Source organism: Mauremys reevesii, linkage group 12 (genome assembly GCF_016161935.1).
Source record: "Mauremys reevesii isolate NIE-2019 linkage group 12, ASM1616193v1, whole genome shotgun sequence".
NCBI classification, from domain to species: Eukaryota; Metazoa; Chordata; order Testudines; family Geoemydidae; genus Mauremys; species Mauremys reevesii.
This window is the reverse complement of record NC_052634.1, coordinates 34458458-34477368: the sequence shown is the minus strand read 5'-3', so window position 1 is coordinate 34477368 and position 18911 is coordinate 34458458. Positions and strand designations below refer to the sequence as shown.

Here is an 18911-nt window from a genome sequence, read left to right as displayed (position 1 = left end):
GACTGGCAAGAAAGTGACTCTGCACAAACAGCTCCTCCTCATTTCTCCTCCCAGTAGCAATTGCCAGGAGAAAATCCAGCCATGGGAGAGCAAAGCCCCCAGGAATGGGACTGTCCCAGCCAGAGGGGCAGGGAGACAGGACAGGGGAAGGAGAGACTGAAAGGGGCAGTGGGAGAAATGAGTGGGGGGGGAGAGATTTCCAGCTCTCTAGTCCACCCAGACACATGTATTGCAGCATCCCTGGGCAGAACCACTTTCCAGTGAACAAGAAAAGGATCAGACAGAGGAAAAGCCAGTTCCTGACTCCATATTTCCCCTGCTGGGGTGTGACTGCCGTGGGGTCAGTGTCTGAGGGAATCCCCCACAGTGACTCCTTGGGTTCTGCTCTTTTCTAGCCTTGTGTTCAGAGACTTTGTTATGGGGTGAGGGGAGGGAGAAGGGAGGTTAAAAATGTGTCTGGGCTTAGCCTGGCAGGAGGAGCCAGGTCTACACTGTAATAACATGCTTGATCTCTTTCCCAGGATGGCAGAATCTAGGATGTCTGTCTGCAGGGAAAGGGCCTGGGAGGATCATCCTGTGAAATTAACTAAAGCCTGTTCTGTAACCCCCAGCTCATCCCATTCTGCCATGGGACAGGGGAGAGAAATGGCTGCAGAGGAGCCTGTTCACGTAGGGATTGTCGGGGGGTTGCTGGTGGGTTCCTGCAGGAGGGAGGGGGCAGCAAATACACCGGAGATGGGAAGGTTTGCACAGTCTGGTTTGGAGGTTGGAGCGGGGCAGGAAATGCACAGGGTGGGGAAGGGAGGAGGACAGATTGTGACATTCCTGCTGGGAGTTGTTTAATAAGTGGCCCAGATTCTAGGAACAGACCCATGAGATTGGGTGGTGGAAATACCCTAATTTGTGAAACAGACAATAACCCTCCTACATGGGGCTAGGAAAACTGACCAGACTGTCAGTGCTGGAGCCTGACCTGACTGACCAGCGGCTGCTGTGGGATGTGAAGTGGGCACCCATCAGGGAGGTTTAGGGGAACTGCCCCACCCTTCATATCCAGCTCCTCACAATGAGGAGGTTATTGGGCTTCCTACCAGCGAGCTCTCCCTGCACCCTGCTAGGGCCTCCATCTCCTGTATCAGTCTGTGGCTAGCAGGTGTGTGATGCATCTGCTGGGAGAGACAAGGGGCTCTCTATTCGTCCCCTTAACCTGGGGTTTCCAGGATGCTCTTTGCAGGGTGGGGGTGGGACTGTGACTGTGACTGTGATCCACCCAGAGCTTGCATTTGATTGGCTCCTCTCCCCCACAAATAGTGGGGCTGTGAGTGGGGCATCGGGTACAGAGTGCTGGACTCTTGCTCTTTCAGGGGCCGGTGACCTTCGAGGAGGTGGCTGTGTATTTCACCAGGGGAGAGGGGGCTCTGCTGGACCCTGCTCAGAGAGCCCTCTACAGGGATGTCATGCAGGAGAACTATGAGAATGTGACCTCGCTGGGTAAGGATTCCCGTCCCCTCGGTTCTTGGAATAGAAAATGAAGAAATAGGGTTCATGCCAGCCCCACAATGCCACCTCTACACTGCCCTGTTTCAGCATCACCCCAATATGCCAGTGACACACACACTGCCACAGACCCTCCCCTGCTGCAGAACACTTTGGGAACAGCGCACAGGAGCCGTATCGCACAGTGTCAAATAGCTCCTGTTTGCTCAAGTAAACTTCTTTGAGATGGGGCGACCACATCTGCACGGAGTATTCGAGATGTGGGCGTACCATGGATTTATATAGAGGCAATATGATATTTTATGTCTTATTATCTATCCCTTTCTTAATGATTCCCAACATTCGGTTTGCTTTTTTCACTGCTGCTGCACATTGAGTGGATGTTTTCAGAGAACTATCCACAGTGACTCCAAGATCTCTCTCGAGTGGAAACAGCTAATTTAGACCCCATCATTTTGTATTTATAGTTGGGATTATGTTTTCCAATGGGCTGCAATATCTGTTATCGTGACATCTACTACTGTTGAGATCCTGCATTCAGTGATATCCCTGCCCTTCCTGTTCCCTTTCTTCACTAAACCCCACCAGCCCATGGTTACTGTTCCCAGCTTCCCCAGGACTCTCTCATTGTCTCTGTCTCTGGACCTCTCTGTCAACAAGAAGCAGTGCTGGGGAGACTTGCCCTCTCTCTGGAGTCTTTGATTTCTGGGACATAGATTTACTTTCTCTGTGTTTTAGGAGAAATTGAGTGTCTGTGATATTAACCACAGTGCAACCTGGACTGTTGAACAGCTGTGTGACTCAGTTCCCAAGCTGGGGTACCTTTTACACTGCTTTACTTTGAGAGCAGCCACTCCTGGGCAGGTGACACACAGTGTCCAGCATATAACTCACTCCCAGCTACACAGTATTGAGTGCTGCTAGTCAGTGACTCACGAGTTACAGTGCAGCACAGGAGAACCCCAGAAAATTCTCTGCTCCCAGACTTCCCCCAGAAATGTGCATCTTTCCCTCTCCAGCACACTCCTGAACAAGGCAAGCTCATATGAAGTCTGTCATTTCATCAGTGGAAAATGACATGCGCCAGCCTGGTTATCCCAAATGGAGTTTCCAACATAGTTTAATACACTGGTTAGATAAAGAATAAAACAAGATTGTTAACTATCAAAAAAAATATTTTAAGATACAGATAATGAGGCATAAAGCTCAGAATTGTTTACAAAAGAAATGCAAGATAAAACACAAACTAACATCTAAGTTAACAAGCTGAAACGGATTCAAGGCAAATGTTTCTGTCACCGGTGCTGAGACATGCTGTTTTTCCTTTCAGTCAGGAATCCCCCTAACCCGCCTCTGCCGTCCTCGTTCAGCTCTGCAGTTGTCATGAGCAGAGGGGAAGGGGAGAGAGAGTCTCAAGCATTTTCCTCACCTCTTTTTATAATTCAGTCCTTTGTAGTAGAAACAACTTCAGTTCTCAGCTGAGTCATGGTGCCAGGCTGTCTGTCGGAGATATGAAAATTGTGAGGGAAAGTCTACAGACAGAGCTTTGGAGCTTTGGTCAAGCTAGTAGGCCTGAAGTATTAGCTGAGCTTGCTTCTCTGTGTAAAGTGGAATGGAAAATCCCCCAAACTGGGGAACAATGGCTTTGTGTGCATAACGGGCCTAAGTATGTGAAGTGGAAAGTCCCCAAACACACTGATTTGCAGTAACTGAGCTGTGAAACATAACCACAGTGGAAGTGTTAGAAAAGTCAACCCACAAACTAGACTAGGAATAACAATAAGAGGAAAGGCCGAATATGGAAAACTGATTGTTCAGCTTGCTTTTGACCTGCATCATATTTTGCAATATATTCCAAATAAGGTAATTAACGTGCAATGTATGTGTCATTGATTGTGGTTTTAAGCTTTAAAAGGCTTGTGTGATTTTTAGCTCAGGGGGACAGTATTCCAATAGCTCTCGCCCCCTGTGCGCTTGTAACCAAGAAAAGAACCTCAGGCTGAGCTGATTCAAAATCAATCGTGTAGTCGTTTTCCACAACAGCTTCAAGAGGTCCCTGTGATGGAATGTAAATGTCTTCACATCTTCCCCCTGCCGGAGAACGGCTGTTTGACCAGCTGTTTGCCTTGTTGTCTTTGAGGAACTGCTCTTTGGGTGTTCCCCAGAATTGTAACTTTTTCAGTAATCTCATACTGTAAAATCTCATAACTTTACATACAGTGTTACTACACATTTTAACAGGAGGATAATATTCTGTAGATTATGCGTTTTCAAATGATACCTCACAAGCCATACTGTGTACAAAATTGATCATAATTTTCTAGAAGAGTGAACATAGGGATATAGACTGACACAGTGTCTACGTGTGTGTTCCCAGCAGATATGTGGATATTTCAATCCCTCATAAGCATAGTGTTTGGCATCTTCAAGGACCTGGGGAACTAGTCCTGGAAATTCACTGGTTTGCCAAGTGTGACACTGTATGGAATCGTGAGACACTTTGATATTAATAATAAAATAATATAATTTGATAAAATTAAAATGAATTGTGCAAGATATGCCATGTAAGGTGTCAGGGGAAATGTTATGATTTTCCAAGTATGATCATTTTGTTTCTATGTTTCTATCACCTTTGTATTGTGAGTTATAGATCTGTAGGGTATATCTGTATTTCCAGACTTGGGCAGTGTTTCTGGTGACACCCTCAGACATATTGGCAACACTGCCTGCCCTGTTTGATGGCCCATTGAGGGTCATCAGCTGTACAATGAGCCCATGGAAAGGACCAAGGGGATACACCTATTGAGTCGCAAGACATTCCGGGGTATGCCTGTGTACTGAGACCTCCAAGGCTTTTCCATGCCCTGTGCTGTGAAGCTTGTGTTTGGGTCACAGGAAGTACAGGCCACATGGCAAAAGGAATATAAAGGGCAGCTGCATCATCTCCATTTTGTCTTCAATCCCTCTTCCTGCCTCTGGAGCAACTTCTCTACAAACTGAAGCCTGAAACAAAGGACTGAATGACCCATCCAAGCTGTGCATGTGTTCCGGACAGACTATCAAGCCAGCAACTCACCAATACTGCTAAGAACCTGATATATCCGTTTTGGAATGTATCTGACTGCTTTCCCATTTAACTTCTTTCTTTCTTTCTTTAGTTTAGATGCTAAAGGATTGGCTGGCAGTGTGGTATTTTGGGTACTATCCAAACCTACACTGACCTGGTAACGTGGCTGACCCTTTGGGGTCAGAAGATCATTTTGTTTATGTGAGCAGAGTTTTTAAATAACCTCTCACTGTACTGGACCTAGGTGCTGATTGGGAGTCAGAGAACTGGGATTCAATAAAGGGGGCCGTGTGATCTCTTTTTTCAGCTTCTCGTTAACCAGTGTGTGGGATCAGAAGCACAGTTTGTGACTGGTCAGTGAGTTTAACTTCAGTGTTAAACAGCAGTTTTGGGAGCATCTGCTCTCCCTTTTTCAGCCTGCCCTGACCTTGGCATTTTCGGTGAGAACTGCCCCTGGCCCACCAGGTCACACTAAGCACTGAAGTTAAATTAATAGAATGTTTTTTATGACAATGTCTTATGCAGTCAACTGAACTTCTTTGTTTTCTTTCATCTGAGCAGGGTTTCCAATTTCCCAACCTGATGTGATCTCCCAGCTGGAACAAGGGGAAGAGCCATGGGTCCCAGACCTCCAGGGTTCAGAAGAAAGAATGATCCTGAGAGCTCCCTGCACAGGTGAGAAAACATTAAACCACCTCAGAATCTGTAAGTGCCTGAAGGAAACATCTGAGATGCCCAGCAAAGCCCTTGGGGGGGGGGGTCTCTCAGTTCATTAAAAGCAGCAAAAAGTCCTGTGGCACCTTATAGACTAACAGACGTTTTGCAGCATGAGCTTTCGTGGGTGAATCCCCACTTCGTCGGATGCAAGTTCATTACTGTCCCTAGCAGGGGTCGTATCCTCAGGGTAAATATAGTTCATGGCTTCCTATAGATCCTAGCAGACACCAGGGAGTAGCTTCCGCCCTTTCTTCCTGCGTATTTGGATGGGGTGTGAAGGCTGAATTCATCCCCCTCCTCTCTCTTATTTAGGGGAAGAGTTTGGGGGAGTTCAGTTCCTGATTTTTATTTGACCTCCCTTCCGCGCTTTTTTTGGTTTGGCCTTCCCCTTTCCATCCCTGTCTGAGGTTTCTGTCTCTATCACAGCAGGTGACGCAATGGTGTGTGAGAAAGAGGAGCAGAATTCTCAGCAGGGAAATGTTGAGCAAGTGGATAAACACAGAGAATTATCGCAAAGATCGAAAAGGAATGTGTCCTGGAGTCATGAGCCGGGAAACTCCTGTGAGATTCAGCACAGACCAGAAAGAGAGCATGGAAACCAGCCAGGGGAGAAAGTGGGTAAATTTATTTCCTCTTGGGGAACACAGAAGGTCCTCATGGAAACCACAACACAGCAGGAAATCCTCAGGCAAAAGAGAAAAAATACATGCAGTGGATGTGGAAAAACCTTCTGTCACAGCTCAGCCCTTTCGGTTCATCGGAGAATCCACACAGGGGAGAGGCCCTATGAATGCCCTGCGTGTGGGAAATGCTTCATTAGCAGCTCCTACCTTTCTAAACATCGGAGAATCCACACAGGGGACAGGCCCTACGAATGCAGTGAGTGTGGGAAAACCTTCTCTCGTAGCTCAGCCATTTCTGTACATCAGAGAATCCACACAGGGGAGAGGCCCTACAAATGCAGTGAGTGTGGGAAAACCTTCAGTCGCAGTTGGCACCTTATTAGGCATCAAACAATTCACAGAAGAGAGAGTCCCTATGAATGCAGTGAGTGTGGGAAAACCTTCAATCGCAGCTCCCACCTTATTAGTCATCAAACAATCCACAGAGGAGAGAGGCCCTATGAATGCAGTGAGTGTGGGAAAAACTTCACTCACAGATCAGCTCTTTCTGTTCATCGGAGAATCCACACAGGGGAGAGGCCCTGTGAATGCCCTGCGTGTGGGAAATGCTTCATTAGCAGCTCCTACCTTTCTAAACATCGGAGAATCCACACAGGGAACAGGCCCTACAAATGCAGTGAGTGTGGGAAAACCTTCAGTCGCAGTTGGCACCTTATTAAGCATCAAACAATTCACAGAGGAGAGAGTCCCTATGAATGCAGTGAGTGTGGGAAAAACTTCACTCACAGATCAGCTCTTTCTGTTCATCAGAGAATCCACACAGGTGAAAGGCCCTACGAATGCAGTGAGTGTGGGAAATGCTTCACTCAGAGATCAGCACTTTCTGAACATGAGAGAATCCACACAGGGGAGAGGCCCTGTGAATGCCCTGTGTGTGGGAAATGCTTCATTAGCAGCTCCTACCTTTCTAAACATCGGAGAATTCACACAGGGGACAGGCCCTACAAATGCAGTGAGTGTGGGAAAACCTTCTCTCGCAGCTCAGGCCTTTCTGTACATCAGAGAATCCACACAGGGGAGAGGCCCTACAAATGCAGTGAGTGTGGGAAAACCTTCATTCACAGTTCGCACCTTATTAGGCATCAAACTATTCACAGAGGAGAGAGTCCCTATGAATGCAGCGAGTGTGGGAAAACCTTCTCTCGCAGCTCAGCCCATGTTAGCCATCAGAGAATCTGCAAGGGAGATCAACATTGTAAAAATCTCTAGGGCTATCAAGACTTTCTTTTCTTTAATACTTTTCCTGATTCCCACATAGTAACTTTTAAAGCTCTTTGAACTGTGTGCAGCACCGTTATCCCTCAGCTTGTCCAGATGAGTGGCCCATTTTTGCCTTTTGCAGTTCGCCCTCTTTTGAGATGGACCTATTTGTCCTTTCTATTGTCCCACAAGTAATTGGAGTGAGCCCTTCCTATGAGGAACCAGGGAGTGTTACATTTATACCATTCCTCCTATTGCAAAGTTATTGTTAGAGTCACCAGTGATACAGATTGTATCATTGCCAATTGTTCTCACGTTGCTCTGGTTTTTGCTGAAGAGCAGATATATTGGGAATTTTTCAAATTATATGTAAATGAAGAGGAGCAGGGGCAGGAAAACAGTATAATTACAGCTTCTGAGACACTGGAAGGAGATGGGGTGACTCAGAGATTCCCTCCTTCCCCATCACTGCAGAACTGTTACCTTTTGCCTGAGCCATGCAGAGGTTATCATCATCCCATTCTATCCATCCACTTCTCAAAGTGTCATGTGATGAAGCATTCTGCATTGTCTGTGCTTGGAGATGATGGTTTGACTTCTTTAATCCTATATCAGAGTCGCTATGACTGGAGATGAAAGTGTCCACAGTCCTGAGAGGGGAACTGAAATGGATCCCAAATACAGTGTTGTTGGAGTTTAAATCCCAGGTTCCATCTATTGTAAAGCCACTTTTGACAAGGTGGCTGTTTTTTCCCTCATTATGGGAATGCTCGGATACTAAAAATGTTGTAAATAACATAACTGACTATTGAGACAGTTACTCACTGAAATATGTTTGAATGGTTCAGAGGAGAATGTGATGGGAGAATCTCTTGTCCCGATTCTGAATAATCAGATGTAACCTGCTCTGGAATTTGACTTGATACCATATTGTTCCGAGTATAGGCCGCTCCTGATTATAAGCCGCACCCTTAAAGTTTGGTGCTATTTTAAAAAAATATATTTTTTTTAACTTTTTTTAACTTAAAGAAAATATACACATTAGTAGAACAGTAAAACAGTATTTTATTTAATGAATAGGAAGACATGTACCAGTATTTTTAACACGTTTGGTAGTCCTGCTTTTGACGGCACATGTTATATACTCAGAAATAATGAAAACTATTTTGTAGTTATACTGTAAATAAAGAAGGGAAAAGGAATGGACAACGAGGAGACTGATGGGAACAGTTCTCACCCTCTCCCCTGCACAACAATCAACAACATTAGCAAATGTTCTTAGGGTTAGGAATCATGCCCCCCCCCCGAACTCCTGCCCCATCCAACCCCCCGCGTTCCTTGACACCTCCCCCAAATCCAGGGACACCTGCCCCATCCAACCACCCCTTCTCTCTGTCCCCTGACAGCCCCTGGAACCCTTGCCCCTGACTGTCTCCCACCGCCCCATCCATCCCCTGATCCTTTCTAACTGCCCCACCAGGACCCTTGCCCTATTCAATCCCCTGTTCCCTGCCCTCTGACCCCCAACCCCTATCCACCCCCACCCTGAACCCCTGCCTCTCTCCAACACCCCTCCCTGCCCCCTTACTGCGCTGCCTGGAGGTGGCTGGCGGCACTACAGTCCAGCCGCGGCTGGAGCCAGGAGCCCCGGGATGCTGGGCCGGGACAGGCGTCACGTGCCCGGAGCCCGGAGCTGGAGGATGTCACGGGAGCCGGACGGCCAGAGCCAGGTAGCTGGCCTGCCAGAGTAGGGCGGCTGGGAAGGGATGCGGGGCCGAGCCGGGCGGCGGGGACACGGGACGGGTGATGCGGGGACGGGGGATGTGGGGACGGGGACGGGCGGTGGGGGACGCGGCCGGGTCCGGAGCCGGGCGGCGGGGGACGCGAGGCCAGGCAGGGCCGCTCAGAGAATTCCGGGGGCCCGGGGTCATCAGCGGGGGGGGCCCCTTCCATTCCGGGACCTGCCGCCGAAGTCTCCCGAAGACCCGCCGCAGGGCGCCCCTGCCGCCGAATTACCGCCGAAGCGGGACCCGCCGCTGAAGTGCAGCCCGGTCTTCGGCGGTAATTCGGCGGTGGGAGGCCCCGCCGCAGGTCTTCGGGGCACTTGAGCGGCGGGTCCTGGAACGGAAGGGCCCCCCGCCGCCGAATTACCGCCGAAGACCGGGCTGCACTTCGGCAGCGGGTCCCGCTTGGGCGGTAACTCGCCAGTGTGGGGTCCTTCCGCCCTGGAGCGGAAGGACCCCCCCTCCCGCAGGTGAAGACCAGGAGCAGAAGAAGCTCCTGCGCCCGGCCCCGCAAGAGTTTTCCGGGCCCCCTGGAGCGAGTGAAGGACCCCGCTCCGGGGGCCCAGAAAAACTCTCGTGGGGACCCCTGCTGGGCCCGGGGGCAAATTGCCCCACTTGCGCCCCCCTCTGGACAGCCCTGAGGCCGGGGCCAGCGGAGGCAGGTACACGGGGCTGGGGCCGGGCGGCGGGGGAGGCAGGTACGCGGGGCAGGGAAGGGCGGCGGCGGGGGGGGCAGGGATGTGGCCAGGGCTGGAGCCGGGCGGTGCGAGGCCAGGGCTGCCGGAGGCGGGTATGCGGGGCCAGGGCCGGGCGACGGGGGAGGCGGGAACACGGCTGGGGCAGCCCAGAGCCCTCTGATTCCCGGCCGCGGCTGGGATTTAAAGGGCTCTGGGCTCCCCGCCGCAGCGGGCAGCCCAGAGCCCTCTGAGTCCCGGCCGCGGCTGGGATTTAAAGGGCTCTGGGCTCCCCGCCGCAGCGGGCAGCCCAGAGCCCTCTGAGTCCCGGCCGCGGCTGGGATTTAAAAGGCTCTGGGCTCCCCGCGGGTGCCGGCAGCCCAGAGCCCTCTGATTCCCTGCCGCGGCTGGGATTTAAAGGGCTCTGGACTCCCGCCACGGCTATTGTCCCGATTATAGGCCACACCCCTAGTTTAAACACTCACATTAGGGGGAAAAAGTGCGGCCTATACTCGGGACAATATGGTACTTTCTTTGTAATGTATTCTCTTTATGTGATGTGGGTTTCTATCTTTCCTGAAGGCTATTTGGTCACCCAATTGGATATTAGTTCAGTTTGATAGGATGTAGCTCAGATGTATTGGAGAATTTAAGACAATGACCCTTAGCTAAAGTCCTCATTTATGATTTCAGCTTTGCTTTTTCCCCATCCCTCCATGATGACATGGAGAAAGTTGAACTGCAGTTCTATCAGCAGGAGAGAACTCTCTAATTTACTGGACAGCAGTGATTTAAAATCTCCACTCAGAAATGGTGAACAACAGCAGAACCCCAACTAACTGAAGGAAGTGCATATGATCACAGTGTATTTCAGTTGTTTAAGGCAATATTGTCTCCATTGATCTGGGAAGAGAATTCCATGGTAAGTGATTTTGAACTAGGCAAAATCCCCATGTGTTTGGTTCCCAAAGCATTTGTAACTCAGGCCCTACAGAAGATCTCTCCTAGCTAATCCTATGGTATGGGAAATGCTGCCCTTCATGACACATGTTGAGGAAATAGAAGTGGAGTTTTTTGTCAAATTTATCTTTTGTAGGAGCTAAAGATCTGTATTAAATGACACCAGTGTTGAAAATGTAATATCTTCAGAAAAATAGCCATTTTTAATAGAATCTCCAGCTCTGGTAACTTAACAAAGATTCTGATCCAGGCCTGTATCCAGTCCCTTTTCTGGACCTGTGTCACCGAATTAAAGAAAAGCTGAGCATGTTTCAGGAAGCCATTCCTCATTAACACTGCTGAGATTTGAAGTGGTTTTGTAAAGGATTCTACATCAGAGAAGTGTAAATTTACCCTATCCAAGACCAAGGATTTGGAAAGAGCTGAGGTTGGAAGAGTCCACACCGAGTTCTTGGTTTCCACCCTGGTAAAGGAAGCGATGGTGACCCAAGGAAAATTGATTGTGCAACTCCACTTCCTAGTTCAGTGTCACTGATTACACTTCCAAAGGATGCCAGGGTTAGATTGAGAACAGTCATCCTTCACTGGATGCAAAGAGAGAGTGCTTCATAGGACAGTCCTTCCCTGTGGATCCCAAACTGGCTGCCTGATTGGGTAACAAGGACTTTCAGGCTGTAGAAATGATGGTAACCAATAAGGCAACGAATTTGTCAGGCTCCAATTTCAGACTTCCGGATACATGCATGTTGAGTCCTGATTCTATGGTTTTGTGTCTGACGCTGTGGCTACACAATAAAGCTGACGTTGGCGCAGCTGCACCAATGTAGCTGCACTGCTGTAGCACTGCTATTACAAACGCTCTAAGCCAATGGGAGCGATTTCTGCCATCGGACTTGATTAGTCCAACCCTTGCAAGCGGCGGTGGCTATGTTGGCAAGAGAAGCTCTCCCACTCATGTAGCGCTATCTACCCAAGGGGGATAGGGCTGTGTAACTGGATTTTTCACAGCCCTAAGCAATATAGTTATCCCAATAAATGTCTTTAGTGTGGACCAGACCTTAGTTTTCTCTTGTGTTTTATGCATTTACATTACTTCTCTACGTCCTCCTACTTTGAAAGATTAAAAAGTGTGAAAAGAGAGGTATTTTTCTCCATGATGCAAACATTCCGACATAGAAGACCCCTTCTACGAACACATGTGGCAGAAGAACCAGAGATATATGAACTCACAGAAATGGTTGGGACCTACGTTGGAACAAACCACAACAAGAACCAGGGTTCAGTTGTTGGCAATGGGGATTAAAAGAAAACTAACATATATGACAAGAATTTGTGATCTTTGAATATGTTATTGTTACCAATTAAAATGAAATTATAGGTGAAGTTATTGGTTAAAGAGTAAGAGACTGTGTGATAATCCGAATTATTTTGGAAAACTGAAAGTTGTCTTGTTTTTGTGTTTTGTTAGTCGTACAGGCGATACAACAGGAAAAGGGACTGTCTGAATTGCCAAGGCAGGGAATGAACAAGCTACAGCAACATTAACATACAACATCATTAACCACAAACACACTCTAATCATGCTCCAGCCATTGCTGTTCGGCCATGGCCACATGTACAGAGCTGCACAGCAGTGAGTGTGCTGGGGAAGCTGGTCTGAGCAAACAATTGGAAATGACTCTTCAGTGAGAACAGAACCAGAGTGTAGAAAGGCCCCTGTGTTAAGTGGTTGTGGCTGAGGGCTTAGAGAGCTGGGTTGGAAAGCAATGGGCGTCTTTCTGTAGAGGTTTGATTCTTGCCAATTAGACAAGGCTAGTGTGTAGTGTCTCCATGGCTGCACTTTCAGTGTCTGATCACCCACGGTGCCCCAGGGAGCCAAGCCTAGATGTATGCAGAGGCTAAGGACAAGTCAACATTTCAAACAGTGAGTCTGTGCTGCTGCAGCTCAGTAATGGAGATGCTCCATACCAGGGTTTCTCAAACTTCCTTTCAGTGCAACCCCCTTCTGCCAAAAAAAAATTACTATATGGCCCTGGAAAGAGGGACCAAGCACCAGGCCCCTCCACACCAGGCAGGGGGGAGCCAAAGCCTGAGCCCCACCCCAGTGTGGAGAGGGCAAAACCAGAGCTTGAGGGATTCAGCCCTGGGTGGTGGGATTCAGACTTTTGGTTTCAGACCCAGGCCCCAACAAGTCTAATACCAGCCCTGGTGATCCCATTAAAACAGGGTAATGACCCACTTTGAGGTCCTGCCCCACAGTTTGAGAACCACTGCTCTACGCTGATGGGAGAAAATTCCCTGTGGGTGTAGTTAATCCACTTCCCCAAGAGGTGGCAGCAATGTCAGTGGGAGAAGCTATATCGGTGGGTGTGCAAGCTGTGGTGTTTACCACATTTAAGAATTTTAATCAAACCCCATTTTTAAAACCACCTGTGGTCTGGGAATGGCAAAGGAGTTGGATGAAACAGGGTTTGTCCTTCAAAGTCCTGGAGATCACAATTCCCTGCTCCTGTTGTCATGGGGGTAGAGCTCAGTGGTAGAGTGTTTGACTACAGATCAAGTGGTCCTTGGTTCAAACCCAAGTGCCCTCTTATAACCGTCTTTCTTTTTTTAAAAAAGAAGGAAAACATTTTTATTTCCATTCTCCATTCTGTTCAGGAGCTCCACTATACGGGGGTGCTTGATATGAATGTAAACTCAACATTTCGCTGTCCAAATGCATAAAAACCTAGCAAAGCTGTCCAGCTGAAATCAGTTCCAATCCTCTATGTGTCTAGTTTACGTTTTCATCAAATAAAAAAGGGATCATAGGAATGTACATTTGCAGATCCTTCTCTCCAGGGCTGTGCTGCGCAGAAGAACAAGAACCACGTCCAGCTGGGGTTCAGGAGTCTGATGAGCAAAGGCAACTTGCTGCAGGCTAAAGTCACCAGCACTTTGGCTCCTTCACATTCAACCAGCAGCTGGGCCCCCAGGACAAGGCATGAGAAGAAGACAGTGGCTGTGAGCAGGAAAATAGCCACCAAGAAGCTGGCTAAAGCTGTCAAGATCCCCAGGAAGGTCACCATGCCCATGTCTGAATGTGATTTGTGGAGATTAATGGAAGGAGGAGGCACACGTCAGAGCCCTAGACGGGATCAGGCCAGGGCCCTAGTGGGGCTCTGGGTGATCGCTACTTCCCACCACCCAACACACATGCAATGAGGTTGAGTAGTGTCTGCAAAAGAGAAACTAAACAGCTAATTATTCCTCCAGAAAGGTTTTTAATGACTTATGACTATAAAGGCAACACAGGCAGAAGAAAAACAGAATTAAAGACCAGCACTGAGTGAGGATTAATACAACCCAAACGGCGGTAGCGGAGTTGACATGGGGAGCCGCGGACATCGATCCCGCACCGTGAGGATGGTAGGTAATTCGATCTAAGATACTTCGACTTCAGCTACGTTATTCAAGTAGCTGAAGTTGCGTATCTTAGATCGATTTCCCCCCGTAGTGTAGACCAGCCCTGAGTGAGGATTAATACAAATGGCAAGTTATACTGGAGACAAGCATAAGTCCAAGTAATATTATGCATTAACTGCCTATTCCTATAAGTGCACATATAAAAGGTAAAAAATATTGAAAATAGTCACAAGCACGTGCAACGCTACTGTTACTGATTGCCCAGCAACTTTACATGTACTGTAACCACCCCCAACAAATACAGTTCTCTATGTAATACTAATACATTGATTCACTATATTTTACTAACCTGAACCTACCTATCACCTTAAATAAACTACTAGCTTCACCAGTGAAGGACATAAATCCACACCGTGTAGAGGTCAAGCATAGGAGTTCATTACACACAGTGCTGGCGGAGTGTCACCTTGCTTATTAGGCTCAGAGACACTGTCAGTTAATTGATTACAATAGAATTTATAGATTTTCCATGGGCGGGGGAAAGTGATGGGGTAGGCAGTGCCACACCCCAGGATAGGTTTTGCAGCAAGACAAGATAAGCACATTAGCCAGTGGTTAACAGGTTACATAATGTCTCCGCCCATGGTCTCAAGTTAGCAAGTGAACATTTAATTAATACTTTAATAAAATGTTAGTAGTATAAAATATTTATGTTGAATTCTGATTTGAGGTCCATTGGAATGGAGCAACTCCTTTGATTGTCCACCAGGTACATTCCTAGGGGTTAAAGCAAAGAAACAGTGAAAGTATATGGCAATAAAGATTGTTTTCTGTGTCTTAAGGCAGGCATTGGTCCCTTGGAAGGGAGGTGGAAGGATGCCATATCTTATACTGACGTGCCAACTTTTCCTAAACTTAAGGCTGGATCAGTGGGAAGAACGTCTCCCTACAGAAGAGACTAACACAATAGGAACAGGGATTCTTTGTTCAATCTGCCACTCTGAATAAGACACAATAATTTAGTTCTTAGCTCCAACACCTGGCAATTTGCTGACCAAGCCTATCTTAGCAAGCACGGCTTTCTGTTTACCCAGCTTTCTCTTAGCTGATCACGATTTGCTAGGCCTCTGGTCCCTTGACCATATTCTGGACTTTGGGTCGGGAAAAGAGCTGGCACAATCCATAGACCAGGTTGTTATATAAACTGCACATGGATTTTAACCCTTCACATACAGTAATGGCAAAGTTCTTGGTTCAGGCTTGTAGCAGTGATGGAATAAACTGCAGGTTCAATTCAAGTTTCTGGAGCCCATCCACAGCTGGGATGAGTCATTCAGTCCTTTGTACAGAGCTTCAGTTTGTAGCAAAGTCCCTCCAGGGGCATGAAGCAGGATTGAAGACCAGATGGAGATGAGGCATCAGCCTTTTATAGTCTCTTGCCATGTGGTCTTTGCTTTCTTTGTCCCAAGGACACTCTATCCAGCACGCGACATAGAAAAACCTTAGAGTTCTGTCCATAGGCAGGTCCCTGCACACCTTGCTGAGCCACAAGGCGAATCTGCCTTCTCTCAATGGGTCGATTGTATAGCTGATGGTCCTTAATGGGCCATCAAGCAGGCTAGGCAGAGCTGACACCAATTTGTCTGGCTGGGGTATTCCCCGGAAGCATAGCACAAGTTTGAAATACGGACAGCATAGAGCCAATATTCATAACCTCAACTACAAAAATGATACACATCTAGAGATAGCATAATTATAATCAGCCAATCAGAACCTCTCCATAGACCTCTTACACAACAACCTTTCTATAATATTGGCTGCAAATATAGAACAGTGGTCCCAACAGTGATCTATACAGTTACAGATTATGTCAATAACATCACAGGAGGTGACACGGCATCAGTGAGACTGATACTGGAATACTGCCTCCAGTTTTGGTGTCCTCGTTTGAAAAAGATGTTGTGAAATTGGAGTTGGGGCAGCCACCAAATGTTCTGAGGGCTGGAGAAAAATGCCTTCTAGGGAGCTATTGAAAGAGCTCAACCTGTTTTGCTTATCAAAAGAAGATTGAAAGGTGACTTCATTGAAGTGTTGAAGGACCTTAATGGAGAGAAAAGATTGGGTATTAAAACAGAGAAAGGCATAACAAGCCCCAATGGCTGGACGGTGAAAAGAGACAAATTCATATTACAACTAAGGCACAAATATTCAACAGCGAAGATGATTCACCACAGGAACAAACTACCAAGGAAAGTGGTGGATTCTCCATCTCCTGATGTCATTTAATGAAAACTAGCTGCCTTTCTGGAATGTGTTTGCCCCAAAAGTAGCTCTTGTGTCATACAGGAGGCCTGTGATATGCAGGGGGTCAGATTAGATGCTCTAATGGTCTCTTCTGGCCATAAAGTCGACTAATTTCGAAAAACTGAGTGTAGTATTGGGAGCAGCATCTGATGTTTTCCTGTCTAGCCGGCTTGCTTCCTAGAACGAACGCTCCTTGAGTGGGGTGACCACAGGGAGTAGCTCAAACCTCCAAAGTGCCTGGGCAGGGGCAGGACATTAGCACAGCAAGGGAGGGGTGTGGCAGTGACATCACAAAGGCCTTTTGCAAGCCCTCAGACTATTGGTCAAAGGTGGTGGGGAGGTGGTGACCTCACAGAGAGATGCTGACATCAGCCAGGCAGGACAGAGGTGAGGGGCCAGGGAAACCTCAGAGACCCCTGTGGCTTTGCTTCAGCAAGTCTCCTTCTCCAGTCCTCTCTCTTTGAGGACTGAGAGAGTATTCGGGTTCACGGACGTGAGCACCAGGAGGAACCTCTTTCGAGTTTTCTCCTTCCCTTTTAGTGATTTTACTAGAAAACATCCGTCCCTGTTTAGAAGGTAAGAGCCTCCTGGAGGTTTGAAACCTGTTCAGTCTGATCCATCTGGTGACAGTTGAATTCTAGGCATGGAAAACACGAGCTTAAAGAGGCAGAATTTTATTCCACACCTGGGATTTTGTCCCTCAGAATCACTGGGGACATTAGGGTTTGTCCTTTTTGTTTCACCTCTTCCTCCATCCCTCTCCCCCTCCTTTCTCTTCATCTCTTGCTTCTTTTGTCCTTTCTCCTGTTCCAATCCCAGCACCAGGAGGTAGAGGTTGGGGGGTGTGTGTGTGTGTGTGTGTGTGTTGTGGGGGAGTGCTCGGCAGTGATGAGCTGCCAAAATCTTAACAACCAGTTCTCTACCAGGTCTTTGGCGGCAGGTCCTTCATTCACGCCGGGTCTTCAGCAGCACTTCGGTGATGGGTCCTTCAGTGCCACCAAAGACTCAGAGCGAGTGAATGACCTGCCACCAAAGTGCCGCCGAAGACTTGGAGCGCCGCCCAGTGAGTATGCCCCACGTGTTTTTTTTTACGTGATTTTTTTTTAAGTTCATCCCTGCTGGGGCCCTGTCAAAATTGTTCAAATTGGGCCCCGCACTTCCTAAGGCTGGCCCCGCACATCGGGGTTGCAAAATTGCATCAGGGCTAGGTAGGGAAGGCTGTGCCTCCCGAAACAGCCTGTCCTCCCCATCCAACACCCCCCCAACGTCCTGCCCCCGACTGCCCCCCTCAGAACCAGGGGCGTCTCTAGCCACGTTGCAGCCCCAAGCACAGCGGCATGCCGTGGGGGCGCTTTGCCGGTCACCGGTCCCGTGGCTCCATTGGACCCCCCACAGGTGTGCCTGCAGATGCTCCACCGGAGCCACGGGACCAGCAGACCCTCCACAGGCACGTCTGCAGGAGGTCCACCGGAGCCATGGGACTGGCGACCGGCAGAGCACCCCTCGTGGCATGCCGCTGTGCTTGGGGCGGCGAAATCGCTAGAGCTGCCCCTGGCTAGGGGAGCAGCTGCTATTATTTAGTACATACAGACAGGAAATTCACTGCCACCCTGGGATCCCATCCCTATCCCCAGCCTTGTCACCTCACAATTCCTCTCCCCACGAGCCTCATCATCCCTCGATTCCTGCCCCCCCCCCAGCCCCGTCATTCTGGGAGACAGGATTCCTCAGCTCTGTGCAGCTGAAGAGCTGAGAGTCCTTTGCTCGAGCTCTACCTTCCCCTGGTTTGCCCCGCAGCCCCCTGAGCCTCGTCACCCCCAATTCCTCTCTCCCTCCCCTGAGCCTCGTCACCCTGGATTCCTCCCCTCCAAGTCTCTTCTTACCTTGGGCTCCGGCAGGCTGATTGAATCAGCTCGGGCAGGAGAGCTGCAGTTTGATTCAATCAGCCTGCCAGAGCCCAAGGTAAGATGAGACTCGGAGGGGAGGAATCGGGGGAGGGGAGGAATCCGGGGGTGATGAGGCTCAGGGGGGAGAGGAATTGGGGGTGACGAGGTTCGGGGGACTGCAGGGCAAATGGGGGAAGGTACCACTCGGGCAAAGGACGCTCTAGCTACACAGAGCGAGGTGTCTTGTCTCCCAGCAGCAGCGGGGGCTGCTGGCTATATGGTAACCCTAACAACCAGTTCTAAACTGGCTTCTAAATTTAGCAACCGGTTCATGCGAACCATCTCCAGCTCACCACTGCCTCGCCCCTGTCCTGCCTGGCTGATGTCAGCATCTCTCTGTGAGGTCACCACCTCCCCACCACCTTTGGCCAATAGTCTGAGGTCCTGCAAAAGGCCTTTGTGATGTCACTGCCACACCCCTCCCTCGCTGTGCTAATGTCCTGCCCCTGGCCAGGCACTTTGGAGGTTTGAGCTACTCCCTGTGGATCACCCCACTCAAGGAGCGTTCGTTCTAGGCAGGAAGCCGGCTAGACAGGAAAACATCAGACGCTGCTCCCAATGCTACACTCAGTTTTTCAGAAATTAGTCGACTTTATGGCCAGAAGAGACCATTAGAGCATCTAATCTGACCCCTGCATAGCACAGGTCTCCTGTATGACACAATAGCGGGTGAG

The 18911-nt window shown here is 48.8% G+C and overlaps 1 non-coding gene across 1 annotated transcript; it reads left to right on the top strand.

Moving 5' to 3' along the window:
- The first annotated feature begins 13101 nt into the window (after window positions 1-13101).
- Window positions 13102-13173, top strand: TRNAC-ACA. Its single transcript has one exon. It is a non-coding gene; the product is annotated as a tRNA-Cys (tRNA).
- Window positions 13174-18911: the final 5738 nt, after the last annotated feature.